At 37.6% G+C, this 14,621-nt stretch overlaps 1 protein-coding gene across 2 annotated transcripts in view; it reads left to right on the top strand.

Annotated features, from left to right (window-relative positions):
• The window catches only part of ZFAND3 (zinc finger AN1-type containing 3), a 316,031-nt gene that overhangs the window by 90,478 nt on the left and 210,932 nt on the right, over positions 1–14,621 (top strand). The gene's annotated exons all lie outside the window — the stretch shown is intronic.

Here is a 14,621-nt window from a genome sequence, read left to right as displayed (position 1 = left end):
GTAGTGTAGGTCCTCCAGCTTTGTTGTTAAGATTGTCTTTTAGCTACTCTGCATTCTTTGCAATTCCACATACATTTTAGAATCAGCCTATCAATTTCAATTAAATAGAAGCTGCTGGGATTTTTACTGAAATTCTATTGGATCTATAGATCAATTTGGGGAGAACTGTCACTTCATCACATTGAGTCTTCCAACTGTGAGCATTGTGTATGTACCTCCATTTACGTAAGTCTTTAATTTCTCTCAGTAGTGTTTGTTTTTAGTTTTTATAAATTTATTTGTTTATTTTTATTTTTGGCTGTGTTGGGTCTTTGTTGCTGCACATAGGCTTTCTCTAATTGCGGTAAGCGGGGCTACTCTTTGTTGGTGGTGCGCAGGGTTCTCGTTGCGCTGGATTCTCTTGTTGCAGAGCATGGGCTCTAGGCGCGTGGGCTTCAGTAATTGTGGCATGTGGGCTCAGTAGTTGCGGGTCGTGGGCTCTGGAGTGCAGGCTCAGTTGTTGTGGTGCACGGGCTTAGTTGCTTCGCGGCATGTGGGATCTTCCCAGAGCAGGGCTTGAACCTGTGTCCCCTGTGTTGGCCAGTGGATTCTTAACCACTGTGCCACCAGGGAAGTCCCTCAGTAGTGTTTTGAAATTTTCAGCAAGTGACCCTGTACACCTTTTAGATTTAGTTTTTGGTGTTTGATTTTTTTTAATGCTATGGTAAATACTACTGGTCTTAAATTTACTATTGTTGTTGCTTCAAATGTAGAAATAAAATATTTGTATGTTGACCTTATAGTTAGAGACCTTGCCACGTTCACTTGCTAATTTTAATGTTTATGGATTCCTTTGCACATTTTTATCAATATATATCCAGTCATGTCATGTATAAATACTGATAGGGTTACTTCTTTATTTCTGATCTTTGTGGTTTTGGTTTTATGTTTCTTGCTTAATTTCATTGGCAGAGATCTCTAGTATAATGTTGAGTAGATGTCATGTTAGTGTACTCCTTGCCTTTTTCCTGACTCGGGGGTGGTGAGGAAGTGTACAGTATTTCACCATTAAGTGTGATGTTAGCTTGCTATTGTCATTATTTTAAATTAGCTATTCTGATGGTTAGAGTGATATGTCATCGTGTTACTATTTGTTTTTTAAAAATTAATTTTATTTTATTATTATTATTTTTTGGCTGAGTTGGGTCTTCATTGCTGCACGCAGGCTTTCTCTAGTTGTGGCGAGCGGGGGCTACTCTTTGTTGTGGTGCGCGGGCTTCTCATTGCTGTGGCTCCTCTTGTTGCGGAGCACAGGCTCTAGGCACGTGGGTTTCAGTAGTTGTGGCACGAGGGCCCAGTAGTTGTGGCTCACGGGCTCTAGAGCGCAGACTCAGTAGTTGTGGCACACGGGCTGAGTGGCTCCACGGCATGTGGGATCTTCCAGGACCAGGGTTCGAACTCGTGTCCTCTGCATTGGCAGGCGGATTCTTAACCACTGCGCCACCAGGGAAGTCCCTACTATTTGTTTTTATGTTGTGATTTTTCTGAGGTGGCTCGTTTACCTTCATGATCCGGAAGTATTGTTCATCTGTCCAATTGAGATGTGTATTTGGATTTACATAATTTAAAGTATGTAAATTAATACTTGAAATAAGCATTACTCAAATAAGATTGATCTGATTTTTAACCCTATGCCTAGTAGACATAGAGGTGCCCATTATCTTTGCATATTTTAAGTAAAATTTCTTTACAATTTTATTCTGTAACTTTCCCCTCTGTTTTGAAAAAAATAATATTCACACAGTAAAAATTCAAACAGTTCCAAATGATTTACAGTGAAAAGTGAATCTTTTTACCCCAGTTCACAGTTTCTTTATCCTACGGCAACCTCTTACCAGCTTGTTTTTGGTGGTGGTGGGGTATCTTTCCATACTGCATTGTCCTTAACAGTTATACATTTAAACAATACATACTGGTATGTACTGCACATATTGTTCACCTTCTTGTGATATATCTTATAGATTGTTCCATATCACTGTGTGTAGAATTATATCATTCTTTTGGAAAGCTTGATATTATTCTCAGTAGTTACAGTATACTTTAGTCTCTTGATAGACATGCAGGTTTTTGCCAATCTTGTTTTAACTCTTATTTATTTAATCATTTAACTGTTTGAAATAATGCTGCAGGAAACCTTATAATACATGTCTATCTGCAAGTGTATGATGATTTCTTCCCGTACTTAGTCTTAATATTTTTATTTATAATGTATTTATACCTTGTTCTGAATAAATTGCATCACAAACTATGTTAGTGCTTTTTTTTTTTTCTTTTGCGGTACGCGGGCCTCTCACTGTTGTGGCCTCTCCCGTTGCGGAGCACAGGCTCCGGACGCGCAGGCCCAGCGGCCATGGCTCACGGGCCCAGCCGCTCCGCGGCATGTGGGATCCTCCCGGACCGGGGCATGAACCCGTGTCCCCTGCATCGGCAGGCGGACTCTTAACCACTGCGCCACCAGGGAAGCCCTATGTCAGTGCTTTTGAGATGCAAATTACCATTTAAAATTTTACTCCGTTACATAGACTTTTAGAAGGCATCTATTTTCAAGAAAATCTCAGGGGAAAGTAATCTTACAAATAGAGTTTAAGTAAAAAACCTTTTATGTAGAAAGTCAATGTAAAATTCATAATCTCAAATAATAGGCAATATTGAATGTTCGCAGTTTTAGTCTTAAACTGATTTAGCTCCCTAAGCAGAGTATATATACTATTTCTGTAGTTTTTCTTTCCTTTTGGGGAAAGCATTAGTATTTTGTAGAGAATAGATAACCTGCTTGTTACTAGTGTTTGTAATAATAGGATTGTTAACCCATTGAGCAAACTTGTTCCATGCAGTGTTCCATGCTCTGGGAATATAGCAGTGAAGAGAGTTCTACATGGAGCTTTTATTCTCGATGCAGGTGGTGGTGAGACAAGAATAAAGTAATCAAACATGTAGTAGTAAATAATGAATATATAATAATAAGCCCATTGGTGATCAGTGCTAGAGAGAAAAATGAAGCATGCAGGAAGACTAGGGAGTCCTGAGGTTTGGAGCATAGTGGATATTTTAAAATAGGATGTGCCTCAGAGAAGGATCTACAAGAAACTGGTAATAGTGGTTGCTTCTAATAGGGGGACTGGGTGTCTGGCAGACAGGGATGGAGATGAGACATACTTTCATTAATACTCTTTATTAGTGCCTTTTGAATTTTCTGTTATGTGATACATTCATAAGAATAAATTTTTTTTAAAGAGGCTACTGTGATGTTAGAGATGAAGGAGCAGAGAGCTGCCCTGCTTTGCTCAATCCATTGGTCCTTTCACTGTGGCCCAGGCCTTTTTAGTCAGAAGTGGTTCTTTAATTGTATTTTCCTACTAATAGCGTATTTTTGTGTTGTTGTTGTTAAAATGTTTTTAAATTTATTTTTGGCTGTGTTGGGTTTTCATTGCTGCGCACGGGCTTTTTCTAGTTGTGGTGAGTGGGGGCTACTCTTCGTTGCAGTGCGCGGGCTTCTCATTGTGGTGGCTTCTCGTTGCAGAGTATGAGCTCTAGGGCACGTGGGCTCAGTAGTTGTGGCACGTGGGCTTCAGTAGTTGTGGCTCACGGGCTCTAGAGCATAGGCTCGGTAGTTGTGGCGCACAGGCTTAGTTGCTTCGCGGCATGTGGGGTCTTCCCAGACCAGGGCATGAACCAGTGTCCCCTGCCTTGGCAGGCAGATTCTTAACCACTGCACTGCCAAGGAAGTCCCTACTAATAGCATATTAAGGAATAGGACTTCCTAAGAAAGTAAGGGAGTTTTGAGTGGCAAAATGGGTAGAAGATGAAAAGCTATTATCAAATCTGATTTATTTTACATCATTAACAAGGCTGTGTTTGTCTTTCTAACATGGAAATGAAACCATTGATAACTAACGTCTGGTGTGCTTCAGTTAAGTTTTTTAGAGAACTTTCAATCATTGGCATGAAAGCATTGAAGCTGAGTAGAGGTGTGATGGCCAACCCCATATGCTAGGTTGCTGCCTCATCATTACTGCATCTGAACTGCCATTGCAGGCTGAGTTGGGTATCTTTTACAAAAGCCAAAAGGACACACAGGTCCTTGGGTTAACTACTGGACAGACCTACTAGCTCTAGGGCATTTAACAAAATTGCAAAAGATAAAAGTAACTTTATTTTTTTACCTAGATCTCTGATTCTATACATCAAAGCAATTAACTTGTAACACTGATGCTTTTGAGGGTTAATCTTGAGTATTTTGTTGTTTTGTCCTTATTAAATGTAACTTTTTTTTTTTTTTTGCCTTACGTGGGCCTCTCACTGCTGTGGCCTCTCCCGTTGCGGAGCACAGGCTCCGGATGCACAGGCCCAGCGGCCATGGCTCACGGGCCCAGCCGCTCCGCGGCATGTGGGATCCTCCCAGACCGGGGCACGAACCTGCCTCCCCTGCATCGGCAGGCGGACTCTCAACCACTGCGCCACCAGGGAAGCCCAAATGTAACTTTTTTTGACTTTAGCTTTTATACTTGTATATTTGGCAAGTATGGTTATTAATACCTGATGAAGGTAAAGGTAGAATCAATTTGGAATCTGAATAGAAGTTGTGTTATAAAAAGGATATAACAACATCAATAAAAATAGTAAAGCAACATCTTGTCTTTTAATGTTTGTTACATCCTTCTAGTCCTTGTCTGGTGCATTTGTTTTCGTATTTCCAATAGCTATAATCATGAATTGGATCCCATTTACTTAACATTTTACAAACATTATTTTGTGTTACTTTGTCTGGAAGTGGTTTCATAGATGGTTTTAATATAAATAATTTCTGAGATTATATAGCTAGTTGTCTTCAGAGTAATGCAAAGTTAGAAAATTGGCAAAATATATTAACGTGTATCAGTAGTAATTTGGAATAAATATACTTCTCTAAAAAGCGTTCATTTTTAAAAGATTGCTTTGATCACTAATCTCCAGTTTTAGAGAGTCTTTATTTGTATATAATGAGAATTTTTAAGCTTGGAAAACCATTCTTATAACTCCTTTATTATTGAGTAGAGCTGTATCAGAATTATAATTAGCTGTATAGTTGAAAAACCTTGTAATTTAAAGTGTAAATATTTAAGCTTTCAAGTTAGATTCAATAACAAGAAACCAAAATACTAGAATAGTTGTTTTCTTCTTTGTTTGAAGCATGAAATATTCCGGCAGGCTTTCAGGCTAATAGAACAGTTTCCAGAGATTGGATAAAACTGGTAGTTTATCACTAATATACCAATCTTCTAGATTACCACAGTTGTTTTCTGTGAACTTTGTCATTCAGGGACTGATCATCATCTTCTGAATTTTCTAAATTGCCTTCAGGCTTCTATCTACTATATAACATTTCTTGCTACCTAGCTGTTACTTACAGAACTTACTCCCTTTAACTTGTAGGATAAGAGGGAGTTGAGAGTAGGTAAAATTCGTATTAGGTCAGTAGTAGCTATTCTTCTTGAGTGGGAAGGATAAAAGAAAGCTTAACAATTGATGAGGATTTAAAATTACCATTGATTTTAATGTAAATGACAGCATAGTCTGATAGCATGAATAATTTAATATAAGCAGGTAGAACTGATAAAGTTTTTAAACTTACAGTTTGTTCATCAAAAATATGCTTTTTAAAAATTGTTTTCCATAAATAAATTGGAATTTGTGCTGTGAATCTTGGTAGCTGCTATTACCAAACCAGTAGTCCCTTTGTGAGGTATAAGATTTTTGTTCTGTGGATAGTCCCAAAGGGCTATATGAGGAAATTCTGAAATAAAGGGCCAGATTAACTTAAAAACAAAACAAAACCAAAAACAAACTACTTGGCCTACTTGGAAGGGAGTACAGTTTTTGCTTTTCTGGAATGCTAAATTTCAGCTCAGAGGAAATTCTTCATCAGAGCAATAAACCTTTGAAAATTGCTTTATAATGGAAACGCTGACAGACCATTAACTTTAGTGGTGCAGATGCACTGCTCTGACATACATAAGGTTGTCCCAAGTTGCTAAGTACAGTAAACCATGTTGGGCAGTGTACATCCCGTGGAAGCCTGTATGGGTGTATACAGTTTGTCGTGTTATGCTACCTAATAATGGAGAAGCTCAAACATATCACCTTTGACATACAGGAGAAGTATCATTTTAGAAGGAAAGAGTGGTTTAGGCTCTGCTGATGCTGATAGCTCATTTTATATTTGCCACACTGGAAAAGGCCCAGGGTAAATTTAACATGATGCATTTAATCACCATTCCAATTACAGCGCCACTGAAGCACACCAGTGTTTTCTTACTACCAATTCATTGGAACTTCTAGGTCATAAAGTATCATTATTAGGCATATTGGAAAGTCTCAGCCCAATGGAAATGTGGATTCTGGGATTTTTCCAATTGCTTTGAAACAGTAACAGAGGCTGCTTGGATGTACATTTTGCCCACGTAAAATGAAAATTGGAATTTAAAGGGATTGATATGACAAAGTGAGAATCCTATAATGCCCCAGGGAAGGATGAAGCAGAAAGTTCACATCTAAAAGTAAAATAAGGAAAATGATGAAGACAGTTGGGTACTTCCATAGCAGCCTGCTTAACGACTGATATCCCTGCTAATAATAAGTGTTGTGAGAATTTGTCTTGTTTTTGGCGATATTCACAGCACCTGGCACAGTACTTGGCACATAATGTGGGTGTCAGTAAATATTTATTGGATTTATTTGTATCTGTTTATTTGAAAGCTGTTTGGGGCTAGATTGTCAGGCACCTTGCTAAATTTTGTGAAGGTTACTAATATAATGTGTGTGTACATTTGTGTACATATACATAATATACATACTACATAGACATGTGCAGCTCGAATTAATCCGTAAAAGATTTCTTAAAGGCATTTTAGGTACAATTTGATATGCTGAGTGAGTATCATGAATTTATGCAAAGATTCAAGTGTATTTGGGCAGAATCATGTCATCTGAAATGTAAGTATACTATAGTAAAGAGATCTGACATCATAACTAGATTATAAATAAGTCTGGTGCCCCTGTATTCTAAAATCAATGCTAATTGGACCAGGCTTATTTGCTCGGTTCTGTTTGATTAAAAAAGAATTTTCCCCCCCACTTGTCTGTGGCAGTTCCCAAACTTGGCTGCCCACCTGTATGGGCTTTTAAAAAAACATAAGGATTGTAAGGTATTAGCCCAGAGATTTTGATCCACTAGGTCTGAGGCGGAGACTGGGAATATATACTGTAAAGAAATTTCCTTTCCTTGGGTGCTTACTTACAGCTAGTCTTCCCACACCGCTTCATTATGTACTTCAAAATGAGTGGTGACAATTACCTTGGACCTTTTGGGTTCTCTGGAAACAATAACCAGCACAGTAATTAATGTCTTGGTCTTATGCTGGTGGAAGAAAAGAAATGCTAGCATATGTCATACTGAAGGTCGTTTAGGATCAGTGTTGACTTTCTGTCCGTATATTTTACCAGAAAGGTATCATCAGGACAGTTTGGGGAAGGATATGATTTTCTTTTTTTCCTGTGGCATATTCATAGAGTTGTAATACTAGAAGGTGCCTTAGAAATCATTTAGTTTATTCTCTTTCTTTTATCTTTGAGTTAACCTTAAAAATGGTAGGGTTTGAATCCCAGCTTTGTCTGTTATTCATTGTTATCTCATTCTCTGAGCCTTCATTTCTTATACTTAAAATGGGGGTAATAATACTTAACCTAGCTTATAGGCTTTTAGGATTAAAGTGCACAAAAAATGCGTACTAGCATGTGTCTTGCATGTAGTAAGTGATCAACAAATGTTAGATTTTATGGCGTACCTGTTATATGATCTATGGTATACGGAAAAGCCAAAAGAAGTAGAAAAATACAGAGAAGCTAAAAGAAGTAGTTGAAATTCAAGTTAAATATGCTGTATACTCATAAACAGAGTTTTTAAAAAATGTGGTTAAAAATACATATAACACAAACTTCATCTTTTTAACCATTTCAGAGTGCACAATTTAGTGGCATTTAGTACATTCACAGCATTGAACCATCATTACTCTCTATTTCCAGGAGATTTTCATCACTCCAAAAGGAAACCTGTACCCATTAAGCAGTCACTCCCTATTTCCCCCTTTCCAGCCCTTGCAACCACTAATCTGTTTTCTGTCTCTGTGGGTTTGCCTATTTTATATAACTTCATATGAATGGAATCATACAGTTTGTGTCCCTTTGTGTCTACTTCTTTCACTTTGTGTGTTTTTAAGGTTCATCTGTGTTCTAGCATGTATCTGCATTTCATTTCTTTTTATGGCTGAATAATAAGTCATTGTGTGGTTATATACCATAATTTGTTTATCCATTCATCAGTTGATGGACATTTGAGTTCTGAACTTTTTGGTGATTGTGAATAATGCTGCCACAAACATACATGTGCAAGTTTTTGTTTGAACACTTGTTTGCAGTTCTTTTTGGTAAATACCTATGAATAGAATTTCTGGTTCATGTGATAATTCTATATTTATCTTAAATGAGGAACTGCCAAACTGTTTTCCACAGTGGCTGTACCATCTTACATCCTACCAGCAAGGCATGAGGGTGAGGGTTCCAGTTTCTTCACATCCTGGCCAAAACTTCAAAAAAAATTATAGCCATCCTGTTAGGTGTGAAGTGTATCCCATGATGTGTTTTTGTTAGATTTTTTTAAAAATTAGTTTTAAGTGTATACCATAATGTATACATAATGTGTACAGTGCAAAATGATCATCACAAGTCTAGTTAACATCTGTCACCTTACATAGTTACCAAAAAGAATTTTTTTTCTTGTCACGAGAACTTTTAAGATCTACTCACTTGGCAACTTTCAAATATGCAATATATTATTATTAACTATAGTTGCCATGCTGTTCATTACATCCTCATGACTTATTTATAACTGGAAGTTTGTACCTTTTGCCCCTTTCACTCATTTGTGTAACTTCTACCCTCTCACTTCTGGCAACCACCATTCTGTTCTCTTTGTCTATGAGCTCAGTTTCTGTTTTTTTAAATTCCACATGTAAGTGTGATCATATGGTATTTATCTTTTTCTCTTTGACTTCACGAGTGTGCCTTAAAGGTCCACCATGTTGCAAATGGCATGATTTCATTCTTTTTTAAGGCTGAATAGTATATTCCATTGTATATTCTTTTTTTATTCATTCATCCATTGATGTACACTTAAGTTGTTTCCATATCTTGGCTATTATAAATAGCTGCAGTGAACATGGGGGTGCATATATCTTTCTGAGTTAGCTTTTTTGTTTTCTTCAGATAAATACTTCAGAAATGAAATTGTTGGATCCTATGGTAGATCAATTTTTAATTTTATGAGGAACCTCCATACTGTTTTCCATAGTGGCTGCACCAATTTATATTCCCACCAACAGTGTACAAGGGTTCCTGTTTCTCCACATTCTCACAAACGCTTGTTATTTGTTGTCTCTGTGATAATAACCATTCTAACAAGCATAAGGTAGCAACTCATTGTGGTTTTGATTTACATTTCCTTGCTGATTAGCTATGTGGAGCATTTTTTCATGTACCTGTTTCCATCTGTATGTCTTCCTTGGATAAATGTCTGTTCAGATCTTTTGGCCATTTAAAAATCAGATTTAAAAAATATGAGATATATGACCTGTTTGTATATCCCACTTGTTTATTTTTGCTTTTGTTGCGTTTGATGTCAGACTCCAAAAAATTATTGCCAAGACCTATGTCAAGGAGCTTACCACCTATATTTTCTTCTAGGAATTTCATGGTTTCAGAATTTCTATGCAAGTCTTTAGTGATATATCCACTTTGCCCACTTGGTTGAGAATTTTTATCATAAATGGATGCTGAATTTTGTCAAATGCTTTTTCTGCATCTACTGAGATGATCATATGATTTTTATCCTTCATTTTTTAAATATGGTGTATCACATTGATGTGCACATGTTGAACCATCCTTGCATCCCAGAATAAATCCCACTTGATCATCATGTATGATCCTTTTAATGTATTGTTGAATTTGGTTTGCTCGTATTTTGTTGACAATTTTTGCATCTACGTTCATCAGGAACATTGGCGTGTAATTTTTTTTTAAAATAAATTTATTTATTTGTTTTTATTTTTGGCTGTGTTGGGTTTTTGTTGCTGTGCGTGGGCTTTCTCTAGTTGCGGCGAGCAGGGGCTACTCTTCATTGCGTGCATGGGCTTCTCATTGCGGTGGCTTCTCTTGTTGTGGAGCATGGGCTCTAGGTGCACGGGCTTCAGTAGTTGTGGCATGCGGGCTCTAGAGCACAGGCTCAATAGTTGTGGCACACGGGCTTAGCTGCTCAGTGGCATGTGGGATCTTCCCTGGGCCAGGGATCGAACCCGTGTCCCCTGCATTGGCAGGCGGATTCTTAACCACTGTGCCAACAGGGAAGCCCTGTAATTTTATTTATTGTGGTGTCCTTGTCTGCTTTTGGTATTAGGGTAATGCTGGCCTTGTAAAATGAGTTTGGAAGCGTTTCCTTTTCTTAATATTTTTTGGTAAGTGTGAGAAGGATTGGTATTCAGTAGAATTCACCAGTGAAGCTGTCTAGTCCTGGACTTTTGTTTCTTGGGAGGTTTTTGATCACTGATTCAGTTTCATTCCTAGTAATTAGTGTGTTCATATTTTCTTTTTCTTCATGATTTAGTCTTGATAGGTTGTATTTTTCTAGGAATTTATCCATTTGTTCTAGGTCGTCGAATTTGTTGGCATCATTATGGTTTTGATTTGCATTTTGTTGACAACTAAATGACATTAGGCATCTTTTTGATATGATTGTTGGCCATTTGTATATCTTCTTTAGAGAAATGTCTCTTTAAGTCCTTTGCCCTGGGACTTCCTTGGTGGTCCAGTGGTTAAGAATCTGCCTTCCAGTGCAGGGGACGTGGGTTCCATCCTTGGTTGGGGAACTAGGATCCTACTTGCCGCGGGGCAACAAAGCCCGCACACCCCAACTACTGAACCTGCGTGCTGCAATGAAAGATCTTGCGTGCTGCAACTAAGACCCGACACAGCCAAAAAATAAATTAAAAAAAAAAATATATATAAAAAGTCCTTTGTGCCACTCCCCCCCCCCCCGCCTTTTTTCCCCCCTGGCTGCGCTGCACGGCTGCGGGATCCTAGTTCCCCGACCAGGAACCTGGGCCCTTGGCAGTGAAAGTGCAGGGTCCCAACCACTGGACCACCAGGGAATTCCCTCCTTTGCCCATTTTTAAATTGGGTTATTTGTCTTTGTGTTGTTGAAAGCAGAGTCTTTTGATTATAAAATTTATATACTATTATTTGGATAGAGACCTTATTTGGAAATATAACAATAAGGGGTTGACGTTCTTTTAAAGTAACATTTTATTGCATGTTTTATTTTTATCTATTTTTTTAGATAAATGTAACTCCCTTCAATTATATAGCTTAGCCTGATGTCTTGCTCCCTGCGTCCAGTCTATACTAGCAGATAACCAAATTTATTCCTTTCCCAATTATTATTGTTTTACCTTGATATTTAAAAAATATTTATTTATTTATTTTGGCTGTGTCTGGTCTTAGTTGCTGTGTGAGGGCTCTTCGTTGTGGCACGCGCACTTCTCTCTAGTTGTGTGCAGGCTCCAGAGCGCATGGGCTCAGTAGTTGTGGCGTGCAGGCTTAGTTGTTCACAGTATGTGGGATCTTAGTTCCCTGACCAGGGATTGAACCTGCATTCCCTGCATTGGAAGGCAGATTCTTAACCACTGGACCACCAAGGAAGTCCCTGATTTTTTTTTTTTTTTGATTGAATGTTTCTTTCCTTACATTTTTGTTAACAATTTTATTGAGGTATAATTTATCTACCACAAGATTCATCCATTGTAATTGTACAGTTTGATGATTTTTAGTAAGTTCACAGTGTTCTACCACCATTACCACATACAATTTTAGAACATTTCCATCACCCTGAAAAGTTTCCTCAGGGCTATTGGTGGTAAATTTCTTTGCCCACTTCCAGGCAACTCATCTGTTTTCTGTTTTTGTAGATTTGCCTTTACTTAATATTTCACATAAATGGCATCATAATATATAGAACGCTAGCTTCTTTCACTGAGATGAGTATTTTCAAGGTTCATCTATGTTGTAGCATGTATCCATAGGGTGTTCCTTTTTATTACTGAATAGTAGTAGTCCATTCTATGGATAATACCACATTTCATTTATCTATTCATTAGTTGATGGGCATTTGGCTTGCTTTTAATCTTTTGCTGTTACGAATAACAAACATTCATGTACAAGTCTTTGTGTAGACATCTTCCTTCAACTTTTTTATTTTGAAAAATTTCAACCCCACAGAAAGGTTGAGATAGTAGTATACTGAATGTCCATATACTCTTCACCTAGATTCACTGATTGTTAACACTTGCCACCCATGCTTTACCTCTTTCTATAAATATACCTTTTCAGAACCATTTGCAGATACCATTACAGTTTGCCTCTTAAATATTTCAACATGAATCTTATGAGGACACACATTTTCATACATAACCACAGTATCATTATCGTATTAAAAAATTAGCAAGAATTTTATATCAGCTATTTTATATACATATTAAAATTTCCCCAGTTGTTCCAAAAATGTCTTCTAGAGCTTTTTTACCCCTTTTTTCTAATCCAGGATCCAAAAGTGATTTTTCTAGATTACATTCGGTTGTTGTTTTTCTTAGTCTCTTTTAATCTAGAATAGTTCCTCTTCCTCTCTGTTTTTCATGTCAGTGAGGTTTAGAAAAATACAGGCCAGTTATCCCACCTTTTAGCTTTGTCTCATTGCTGTCTTATGATTTGGTTGTTTTTTGGTTTGTTTTTATATATATATTTATTTATTTTTGTTTATTTATGGCTGCATTTAATTTAAAACGTGTGTGTGTTGGGTGGTAGGCTGAAGACCTTTTCTTTGCATACCTGTCAGCCGATTTGAGAGCCAGACACTTTTTCCTGTGTTCACCACGCAAATAATACATCATCTGCGATAGCGCAGCTTATGCCTTCTGGAACTGGCCTTCCGGGCTGGGACCGTCACTCTACTCCTTACTAGCATGTGAACTTAGGCAAGTTACTTAGCTTTTCTGTGCCTCAGTTTTCTCATGTGAAAAATGCTGACGATAAAAGCACTGTGTTAGTAATTGTAAAACATATACTAGCGTGAGATGGTTAACTCATTTAAAATACCTTGCTGGTGACTGGCACATGAATGCCTAAATAAATGTTTGCTAGTTAATTGACATCCAGTTTTGGTCTCATTAATGGGGTAAGAATCTAAAGACATTTATGAAGCAATTGGAGGGCACTCTTTAGATTTTTATGATTTGTTCCTTAGTCTTTAAGTGGTCTTGCTCATGCCTAATCTGGCAGCATCGTTTGTTTTGTTTTTTTTTTAAGTAGCAACCTGTCTTTTAATCAAGTCAAAGTATTCAACCTAGATTTCATAGAAATAATGCTTTCTTGTTGCACTTACTCGTTTAGATAGTAACTATGTGATCACAGCCACAAGTAAAATAGGTGTAATTGTAAGGCATAGACAGATTTGGGGGAAAAAATAACTGGTTCTGCAGAAACATTCAGCTCAGATGACAGGAGTGGAAATAAACCTCTATATTGGAAAACAGCTCTGCTGGCTGAGAGAGCATTTGGTACACTAACACTGGGCATGTTAGTCTGTTTTATGGAGGGTCTTAAGGGCACAGTTGAGTGGAGTCTTGTCAAGAAAACTGCTGTATTCTTCGAAGAAGATGCTGCTGCTGCAGACTCACCATCTTAGGGCACCTACTGTAGGTTATTTCTTATGGGTCTGTTTTCTGCCAGATTACAGCCTTTCATCTTGGTTTTCTTGTGATGGTTTAGGTAGCATGTTTGTGAGAGGTGGCAAAGTTGTATGGCCAGGAGGATAGACTGACCCATGATTACCAAGTTCTTCTTAGAACAATTCAGTCATGCCTCAGCACAGGTCCTCAGCATTGGGAGGGGAGCTGTGCACTCTTAAGCTGAATTCTGTCAGATGGGTCCTGAGCTTCTGATACTTCCAGCAGAGCCTTAGATGGTGGGTGGTACACAGAATATGCTCACTAAGTTTGTGAATGGCATCAAGTTGGGTGGGATAGGTGGCTCAATAGACAACTGGATTAAAATTCAGAATATCTGATATTTTAGAAAAGTTGGTGAATATACATAATACGGCATTCAACAGGATTAAGACAAGATAATTTTCTTAAGGAAAGTAAATAGCTGTGGAAATTCAGTATGGATGTAGGATTGGGTTTATACCAGTGGTAGTATAAAACAGTCCCAAGGTGATAAGAAAACTAGTTAATAAATAAGAGTCATGATGTCTTTGCATTTAAAACCATTGATAACAAGTCATATAATTGGAATGGCACTTAAAGAAATCCATAGGGGCATTCCTTCACCATATTTAGTTTTTGTCACAGTGTAAGCATTAAATGAAAATCTCAGGAAGATGTTCCAGAGTGAGAAGACTGAAAAATTAGGAAATAGTCCCCATTAGAAGGTTTTAGTAG

Source organism: Delphinapterus leucas, chromosome 10, assembly GCF_059928025.1.
Source record: "Delphinapterus leucas isolate spDelLeu-1000000601 "Yukka" chromosome 10, BTC_Dleu_Yukka2, whole genome shotgun sequence".
In the NCBI taxonomy this organism is placed as follows: Eukaryota; Metazoa; Chordata; class Mammalia; order Artiodactyla; family Monodontidae; genus Delphinapterus; species Delphinapterus leucas.
This window is presented reverse-complemented; position numbering and strand designations above follow the sequence as displayed.